This window comes from Lepisosteus platostomus, chromosome 2, assembly GCF_059453375.1.
Source record: "Lepisosteus platostomus isolate fLepPlt1 chromosome 2, fLepPlt1.hap1, whole genome shotgun sequence".
NCBI lineage: Eukaryota > Metazoa > Chordata > Actinopteri > Semionotiformes > Lepisosteidae > Lepisosteus > Lepisosteus platostomus.
In genome coordinates this window covers 78,890,284-78,900,267 of record NC_142612.1, presented here as the reverse complement: position 1 = coordinate 78,900,267, position 9,984 = coordinate 78,890,284, and the positions used below count along the sequence as shown (strand labels likewise).

Genomic DNA, 9,984 nt, shown 5'->3' with positions numbered 1-9,984 from the left:
CCTGAGGGCACCAGGGCGCCGGGTGTGCTTTTATCAAAATGCAAGTAAAGCTACAAACCCTTGTGTGCCGCATCACAATTTATGCGAGAGCTTTTAATCGTCCCCCACCACCCAGGTACCCAGGCTATCGCGTTTGAATGGGTCACGTTTACGATGCTCTCCGTTTGTTTGTTTGTTTGTTTGTTTGTTTGTTTGTTTTTCTAACCAGCCTTACGTCGACGTCGCTCGCTGATCGACGGGCTGAATTTACAGCGTCAAGGTTCCTTCTCGTGTCGGTTTTGTTTTCTGGTCACTGTTGTGTCAACCTGTACAGTTCTCACCCGTCGTCCGCACTGTTTGAAGTTGACTTTCGTGCCGGGGAGGGTTGACGGAGCACCGGTGTCTCTGCGGTTCCTGTGCCGAGCGAGCAAGCAGCTCCGCTTCTAGAGCCGGACGGACGACGTGCGTCTGACTCCGAAACCCTCTTCTCACAACCCAGTAGTTAACTGGCGACCGCAGCTGGGGAAACACCCCGATTTGCTTTTTCTAATCGACGCCTGGACGGAAAATGGAGACCCGCCAGAAACTCTTCGAGTGAACCGTGGTCGCTCCGTGTTAAACGTCTTTCACTGGGAACGCGTTCAAAACGTTTAAAAGGAAACGGCCCAAAACATTTCACCGGCACCATGAGGCTCAACAATAATTTGACCTGCGAAATTTCCCCGGTTTACGATGTGCAGTTAGTGTCGACCAAGTCCCGTGGTGTGTCGCATACAGGCAGCAAAAACAAAATATACAGAGATAAAACGGGAAACGGACCTGGAAGAAATGTAGGCGGGTCTACCGAGAGCGAGCAGGAGAAAGGTGTCTTTCAGAGCTGGTGGAGCCGAGCTGTATGCAGCATGTACTTATTATTACATATACTTTTTACTTGATTGTATATTTTGTAGGTTTCCCTGAATAAGGTCATCTCCCTAGCTAATGATAATAATAATAATAATAAATATAATTATTATGATTGTAGTGCAGATGTTATGAAGATGATTGAAATGAGATATCCAGTGGGAGACTTCCATTTTCCCAGAGCAGTGTTCAGAACCCCTGGACCTACAGGGCTTCTGCACCTGGCGCTGATACCTCTGAAGCCCGGGGTTCGAGAGGGGTCCTGTCCGGCCCAGGGTACCGGCACCTGCGTCAGGGGGGACTGGTGCCCCTCTCCCCCACAAGCTGACACGTGCGTCTGTCTGTAGAGTCAGACACGTCCGAATGGCTGTGCAGTCTGATATAGTCATTTTTTACATCTCGTCGGAATTGTATTGAAGCTTTTTTGTTCTCGGGGGCGAAGTTGTGAGGCAGCAGCCGCAGGCTGCAGTTGTTCGGTCTCGTTCGGGCACGGGTTCGACCGGGTCTGTGGGCAGAGCTGCGCCGGCCCGTTATTCCGTAGCTGTGATCGCACACACTTCATCATGCTTCCTGAACCCGGACTCGCTGCCTGGGAGAGAGCTGTCGCGGCCCTGTCCACACGCGCTGCTCCTGTCCATGGGCGTTTCTTTGCTCTGTACTTTATGGGTGTCCTAGGGTATTCCGAGGGGTTCTGGGGGCAGCCACTGGGGTGGGTCAATGTCATTCCCACTCACTCCAGTTCAGGATGCCAGCAGGGTGCCTTCCTTCGACAGGGGCAGCTCCCAGAAAACTCTGCTCCCGTTCCGGTAGGAAACAGGACATGTCTTGGAAAATCCTTTGATTTCCTGGGAGGACAACTGGTGAGACGTGTCACTTTGTCTGAGGTCTTCTTTTAGGTTTGTTTTCTGCCTTGTTTAAAGGGGATATTTGAAACGGTTTATTATCATCACATCTGGTTTTTCCGAGATCAACCTGCAGACACGAGCGGTAAAGCCCGTTTGGTTTGCTAAGCGCTGTCTGGGCTTATCAGGAAGATGTCCATCGCGCAGCAGAGTTGTCTGGGCCTGTTTCTGAGGCTCTGAGCTGGTGACGTCACCGCCGCAGGCCCCTGGAATAATTGCCATCCATCCTAAAAGCTTCTCCTCCGACATGACTGACACTCTGCTTCCTGCTGCAGGGGCTGGCGGATAGCGCCGTAATTCGGTTAGCCTGCTCGACAGAGCAAGCTGCCCTGGTGTGCTATTCCAGGCCCTGGTTTCAAGGAGATGCTGCACAGTCGTGGTATTTTTCCAGTACAGCTGCTAATCTGTCCTGGCTGTGACCGACTAGATTAGCAGGATCCGCAACCAGCTCTGTGTGCGCAGCCTGAGAATTTCTTCAGCACCGTGTTCGATTTGTACTGCAACACCTTCTTCAGCAACCCCAGGGGCAGCAGTATTTCCCGTCTTCCTGCCTGCAGCAAAGCCAAGCAGAGCTGGGTCTGGTAAATAATGGGACAGGAGGCCTTTTGAGGTTCTTGCTTGAAGCGCGGGTTATTGGTGGACCAGTAGGGGGCACTCTTCTCACTGGACCACAATGGGGATGCTGTGTCATCCTGATAAGTGGTCATGACGGGAAGATCAGGGATGTGAACCCTGGTGACCTGGTTGAATTCCCTCCTCTGTGTGAAAAAGCCCTTTGGGTGAAAAGCTCTACACAGATATAACTCACATCAACAAGGGCGGCAGCCCCTTCCGACACGCCGAGCTGAAATCCAGGGTCTGGCTGGGGTTTCGCGGAGCTGTCCCAGGAGAGCCCGCAGGTGCCGCTCGGGTGTTCTGGTTCCGTGCGCCCGCAGCAGGCCCGGCCCCGGTCAGCAGCTGGTCGGCGAACCACAGGCCGGTCCAGCCCCAGCTCACAGGCCCGCTATCCGGTGTGGCTCCAGCTGAGGGGCAGGACTGGCCGGGCTCCTCCGCAGCGCCTCGGTCTCCCAGCTGCGTCCCAGTCTGCCTTCTTCACCAGCGGCCGGCCCCAGCTCCGCGCTGCTCTTCCCTGATCTGCCGAGTGAGAGTGTGTCGGCATTGTTTTTCCAAACTGAGAAAAATCCTGTTTTCCTCATCCGTTAGAGGAACTGAAATCTTCAGGTGTGCGCGGGCAATCGGCTGTAGGAGGACACCAGCTCCCCAGTTTCAGCCTGACGGTCGTATCTTCAGAACTTATTTTGCAACTGTGCCCTCTGACGGGCGTGTTTCTATTTGTAACCTGTTTCTATTTTTTCTGGTTACATGTGTGATTAGCCATGTTCTTGTATGTACTGTCTGGCGTCCCGTCCTGGGTGCTCCCTGCCTTGCTCCCGTTGCCTGCTGGGATAGGCTCTGGCTCTCCCGCCACCCCGAAGTGGAAGAACCCGTAAGAAAATGGATGGATCTATGATAAGGTTGTGTCTCTTATTTTAGAGAGTCTCCTTTTTTTCTAGAACACTGCCGTTTTACCTTCAGGTGTGTTCCAAGTTGTTTCTCATATCATTAAAATTCAGTCAGGCTTTGTTAAAGTGTCTCCTAGCCGGTTCCTGCTCGCATACCCTGATTTCTTCATTTTGTTTGGTCTTCTTCCTCTAGAGTAACTGCAGTGCCGTGTTACTGCTCCCGTCCTCTGTGGCGGGACTCACAGATGCTCATGTTTATGGGATGATCGAGCATTTCTCACTCCGTGTTCCAGCCAAAATTCCCTGGAGGGAAAAAAAAATCTAGAGTTTCCTGATTTAATAGACACCAACAACAGTACTTTCACAACCACCGGCAAGGTTCATTCAGAGCCCTTGTCCGTCTCTTTGAGTTTTTTAAAGTGAAAGATGTGGTTATTCCGGTCCAACAGACGTGGTCCGGCGGCCTGCGATTCAAGAAAGACCCCTCCTCGTCTCTAGAAGGAATGGGTGGAGGTCCATTCCACAGTGAAAAATAAAGAGGAAAGAGAAGTGGTTCCTACACGCCTGAAGAGGCTCCTCTGCGTGTTTCACCCTCTCTTTCCACCTGACAGCGTCAAACTAACCTGTGCTTGTCCTTCTGTCAGGCTGTGCTCTCGAGCAGCCCACCCTCTTGACATCCCCTGCTGGCGCCGCCGTCTTTGAAAGTCACCCACTCCGGACTGTCCTGCCAAGGGTGGAATATTCTCAGTGTGTAGGCCAGGTGTGCTTTAGAGATCCTTGTTTCCTTGTGGAAGCACTGTCGCGGGGCTGGTGTCCACTTGAGTGCCGACCGGGCTCAGTCCTGATTCCTGCCGCCAGTGTGCAGTTTCTAGAGCTCGTCCCCGAAAGGGCACTGCTGGAACTCTACTGGAAACCCCTCGCGCCCAAATTAGTACTGTGTGCGCTTCTGGTATGCTGAATTCAGCTGCACAAATGAGTGTTATCTTCTGTCAGGCACACATCAGACATGCATTGGAACGTAATTATCAGCCCCTGCACTGCATGTTCCCAGCAGCTGGCCGCACTGCTGCGGTTCTGAAGTAGTCTTCTAAAATAAGAAGGGAATTGCTCCTGACTTTTCTCACTTGAGTGAGTCAAACCTGGATATATTTGTGGTCAAAATTACGTGTGACTGACTGTCCGTTGCTTCTGGGAATTTTAGCATTTCTGAACCCTGTGTGATTGATAGTCTTATGCACAGTTATCTCTGAGGTTTACAACATCTAAATTTGTTGGAAAATGCTCCGATATACTGCTTCCTTCTATTCATTCTTGGCGGTGTGTTTTCTTTGTTAGTACTGGCACAATATCGAGCTTCAAATATTGTTTGCAATGTGTAATTATTTGCATTGCTCTGAGAAAATGTGATGAGTTAATAATCGGAGGTCCACAGGTTCTGTGTTGATGGCATCCTGTAATTTGGCACTGTTTGCACATTTTCATATGCATGCTGGGAGAAAGTCAAAGGAATGTTTTTTTTAATGTTCTTTATTTTTCACCAGTTCATTAACTTCAAAGTGCTATGAAAAAATTAGGTCTATCCCTAAATGTGATTCCCAAGACAGTATTTTCATGGGGAAATTTATACTTGTAATGATGATTACCTACAAAAGGGGAAGTGGTGTGTTTAGGTCTGAAAGAAAATAAGGTTACAAATGAGACATTCAGCCCATCTAGCTCAATAGGTAGTTTTCAGCTAATTGATCCAACAATCTCTTCCAGACACATGAATGTTCTTTTATTGAACATGCTTTTTCTGTTAAGACTTCAACAGCTAATTGATGAAAAAGGTTTTTCTGATTCAGATCCAGTTTGCTGGATTGGAGGCACTGCTGTCTCACAAGAGCCCTGGTTTTTTTTCCTGAGGGGGGACCTTCTGTGTGGAGTTTGTGTGGTGTGTCTGTATTCACATGGGTTTCCCCCAGTTTCCTTCCACCTTCCTAGAAACATGCCGGCTGTGTTCATTGGTGTCTAAAAGTGCTCCTCCGTGTTCCTCCTGGTGCAGTCCTGCCTTATGTGTCTGAGGAGCTGAGGTGGGAGAACACACCACACCAAACATATTTCAAGAGAGTCCCAAACAGGTACAAATGTCATGCTCTACTGCCGGGCGGTGACATCATTTCAGCCCGGCCCGCTGGTCTCTTCACCTTGTTTTCTTGCTTTTCAAACCTTCCTTCTCTGCAGGCGCTGAAAGCGGTGGTGCTGTGGCTCGCTGGCTCAGAGCTGGGGGTGGAAGTGAGTTTCCCAGCTCTGCAGTGACCTGCCCTGAGCGCACGGCTGTGCAGGACAGGGGCTCCTGTGCCTCTCCGTGTGTCGCACAGACAGGTTCACATTGTTTTGCACTGGTGTCTTTTTTGTCAGATTACAGTGGTGAAGAAGACATGGCACAGCCTCAGTGGGCCTGTCCTGGCATGGGCACAGGGGAGCCCAGACAGACTCCTGCCTTCGTGGCAGCGATGGTTTCTACATCCTCGGGGGGAGCAGGAGCCCGACAGATGGGGACCGAAGCCGAGGGCAGACTGGTCCTGTATTAGAAGGGACAGGGCCAGTAATGGATGGGACAATACAGAGAACTAATTATGAGCTGAGACAACAGCCCAGATGCTTAAATGTATACAGCCTCTAGACAATGAACCCAATCAAAGGGCTGGGCCAGTGTCCCATTGAGGAATGATTTTTTAAATCAATGGGGCTGCTGAGCGGAGATTCTCCTTTCTTTGATAAAAATAAATCATTCAACGACACCGAGCTGAGGATGGGTACAGTAAGTGCCGGTCTCCCCAACAGTGCTCCCTCTGGGCACGTCTGTGCTCGCATTCCTCCCGGCGCTGGTGTGACCTCTCGCTGTCTCCCACAGCCCCGTCGGACTGGCCCCCTGCGAGGTTCACCCCTGGTGAGGAACATGGAGTTTTCATACCTCTGATGTTTATAAGTGTAATTCTCTCTCTCTCTCTCTCTCTGCAGTAAGTGGCACTTTCTCACATGGCAGAAATTGGCATTACGCAATGGAGTGGACCAGACCCCACTGTGCCAGGGGCACTGGTGCTCACTGTCGATTCTCCACACCCCCCCCCCCAGCCTCTTTCCCTCTGCCCACCTCCTGCAGGACTCTCAGCGATTTTCCCTACTGGTCACCTTAAAAGCTAAGGAAGTAACCCACCTGCTTGAGTGTAAATGTCTTCATATCCCTGGCCCTGGTGCTCCGGGGCAGAGCAGCTCCACCTTGTTTTAATCAGGTGAGAACCGGAGGAAGCCCAGTAACTATGGCACAAATTGGATTTGCATTTAGCTAAAGCGAGATTTACTCCCTCTATAATCAGGGCACTGCTGGCCCTCTCAGGCTGAGGGGGGAGTTTGCTTCGGGCAGCTCTTGAAGTCGCCGTGAGAAGTGTGCCACAAATGTGCTCACACATGCAAACTGTCCTTCTTGAGTTTCCGCTCCGCCGCGGCGATTAATTCCACTTTCTCGCTCTCTCTGGGACACAGCCTGGCTTTTGTGTTTTGCACTGGGGAGTGGGCCTGACAGGACGCAGGTGAATGGGCGACGGCAAAGCTGTGCTACACTTTTAACAAACTGGCTGCCTACACCCACAGGGCGGCAGTGAGGCGTTTTCGAAAGTGCGAAGACTGATTGCGTCTGGAGTGCGGTGCAATTCTTTACAGTACAATAGACTTATCTCTGGGTGACTGGAAGGCGACGGGCCGTTCCTGTGAATAAGTGCAGATCGATTATCATGTACATGGCTGAAGCTGCAGCAGATTATCCTGTTCCAGGGGAAAGATAACACTCTAGCTTGTGGAACGGCCGCGTGCTGCCACTGCCCAGGGCTTTTGAGGTCCACCTGTAAGGACTGTATCCGAGAGCTGTGTTCGATGGAGGGGGTAGAGCTGTCGTGCCTCAAAATCTCGACGGCAACAATGAGTCCCCCCCTGCCCGTTGACATAAGAGGTTTCCTGCACGTGGTTTATTTTAAAGCAAACCTCTTCTGCAGACGTTCCCAGTCCTAGATTATCACTGATAAGGAGTCCCGGCAAGGAGGGTCCGAACACCATCCCTCAGCTTTTGTCAGGAGCCTGTCTGCCTGAGCCCCACTGCAGAGAAAACCACCTGCCCTGCCGCCTGGAGAATTACAGTCCGTGTCTCGACAGGCGAGCCCGTTAGCCTCCCCTCCTCCCCGTTCCGATGGGATTGTCTTTGATCCTGTGATATAGCTGACTTTTGTCATGGTTCTTATCTTCTCTCTTTGAAACACTGCCGCTCCTGTGGCTGGACGGCCATAAAATAACACTTTGAACACGAGTGCCCTTTCATCTCCCACGACCGCAGTCAGAGCTGCGCAGAAGGCGGAGGAGTGCTCTGAGCTGGCTCGGGCTCGGGCTCGGGCTGCCTCTGGTGCCTTTCAGGACAGGGGCTGGCGTCGGGGAGCAGCACCACTGAGCCACACCTCCTGATCAACTCGCCTAAAGGCGGATTTAGGCTTCCAGGACGTGGGCCTGACAAGGTGGGCCCCCTGCGGATGAATTAAATCGAAACGGCTCAGGTGCGTTTTGTACTGTCCGCGCGCCTGGGGAGCCCGGCCCGCCTCTCCCTGCTCGACCCGGGGGGGCGTCACGTCCCCTCGGGAAGCTCTGCAGGGGGGGGAGCTGCGCTGAGCCCCAGTGAGCCCTCGCACCCCCAGCCCGGCAGCTCAGGCTCGTCCGCGATCTTCGCACCCCGGACACCACCAGGAGCAGCCTCCCTTCCCCACTGGAGAGGTCCAGCTGGGAAGAAGGCTTTCGGAAATGGATATCTGGGAACGCTGCAGACCTCACAAGAGCCGGGCTGTGGCGCTCTCCCTCCGGGGGTCCCGTCAGCCGCGGTCTCACACCTGGTGCGCTGCCTGCTTCCTGAAACACGCAGGAATCCCGCCTTCCCGACGGCTGCCACAGGCCACGTCCACAGAGCTTTCACCCAGAGCCCACCTCGTGGGTCCGAGCGACCGGGGAAGTGCGCTGTGTTTCTCTGTGGGGGCGCGGGGAGGGGGCGGTGTGGCAGGAGGAGAGCGCAGAGCTGGCCAGACCTGCTGGGGGCTGGCTGCAAGACCCCCAGGACACCACGTCCCCCCCCTGTGCATTCACTCTGCTCGCTGTCCCTTCCTTCTCCCGCGCCCTGGATGTCCAGGGGTCAGGAACAGTCGGAGGGGGTTGCGTGCTGCAGCGTACAGATGTGGTTCCAGCTGAGCGATGCTGCTGCTCTGACACGCGTCCCTGCAGACAGTGCTGTGGAAATGCCTCTAAGGTACAATTCAGCGAAACGCCTTAAGCTTCCCACAGGTCACTGTGCCAGCTGTAAAATCCTGGATTACAAGCGCAAACCTTGTCCGCTCGGGCCGCACACAAACAAGAGTTCCCCCCCGGAGAGGTGTGGGTGTCATGCATTTCCCTGGGAATGAGACTGCTCCGCAGGGGGGAGATGTTGAATCTGTTTCTTCTGTCTCACTGACAGCAAAGAACGTCCCTTGATTCTTCAGTGTTTCCCTGAGTTTTAGTTTTCTAGGTGCCAGTCAGCGCTCTAACAGTGCCCCTATTCCTTCTCCCTCGAAACCAGATGATCTTTCTTCTTTTTTCCACCACAGTTAATGGCAATGCACGTCTCCCGACCTACGTGTTAGCGAAGCAAAAGATGCGTACAGTCCCACAGCAGAGCGAAAGGAAAATCCATGCACAATTCCTTCTTTTTCTGGCGGTGCTGTTGTCCTGCAGACCGGCACTCATATTAAGGAAGTAAGCTGGCTTAGTTTACTGCTGGGTAAGCAACACGAAAAAAAAAATCAAACCTTGAAAAACCCTTTCTCTCTCCCTCTCTTACCTGGTCTCGTCAAAACAGCAACGCGGGGTTCTGCGGGCGTTTGTGAAAGAGGTGACGGCGGACATTTTTAGACTCCCGCGCTGGCACATCTGCCCCCCGGTAGCTACGCACACTCGCACACACTACGGGCAGGTCCTGATGTTCCCCCGGCTGCGGCCGGATGCCGGTCTGCTTTGCGAGCGCAGAGCTCCGCCGCTGAGGGCGAAGCTGAGCTCGGTGGTGCAGCGAGGCGCGGGGCTGGGGGGGGGGGTCGAGGCAGCTCCGCTCTTTCCTGGGCCTCTCCTGCCCCCTTGTGGTCCAGCGGAGTCACAGCTCTGCCGGCGAGGAGTCGGTCTTCATCTGTGGACCCGCCACTTCTCCCACAGCAACCTTGGAACCCGGCCACCCCCCAAAAGATTCCTCTCGGCTATGCCCCCTGACACCCCACAATCCTCCCTCCCCAAACCGTTCTGCCCTCAGGGGCGGCACTGCATATCTGCCCCCACACAGCCCGGTCCTGCTTGTTCATCTGTACCGGCTCTCCTGTCTCGGTTAGTCTTCGGGGTCACCCTCTTGCTCAGGACATCATCGCAGCCCTGTTCTCAGCAGGCTCACCCAGTTCGATACGGGATCCTGATTCTGCTAGAGTCTGCCCCCTGCCCCCTGCCCCTCCTGAGATGTCCGTTTTATTTCTGAATACAGGCGCCACGGTCATTGTGTTTCTTGCCCTCGCTCCTCTCCTCCCCTCCGAGCTGCGGGTGCAGGCCGGCTCGTCACATGTCGCCCTGGGGGGGGTGAGGCGGCTGTCTGGGATCAGGGACCCCGAGATGAA

General features: G+C 53.6%; 1 long non-coding RNA gene across 1 annotated transcript; it reads right to left on the bottom strand.

Moving 5' to 3' along the window:
* Positions 1-871: 871 nt before the first annotated feature.
* On the bottom strand, positions 872-9,403 carry LOC148677357 (uncharacterized). Its single transcript, XR_015930660.1, has 2 exons — positions 3,910-9,403; positions 872-3,589 (listed from the first exon to the last, which is right to left on the bottom strand). It is a non-coding gene; the product is annotated as an uncharacterized LOC148677357 (long non-coding RNA).
* Between the last annotated feature and the right edge of the window lie 581 nt (positions 9,404-9,984).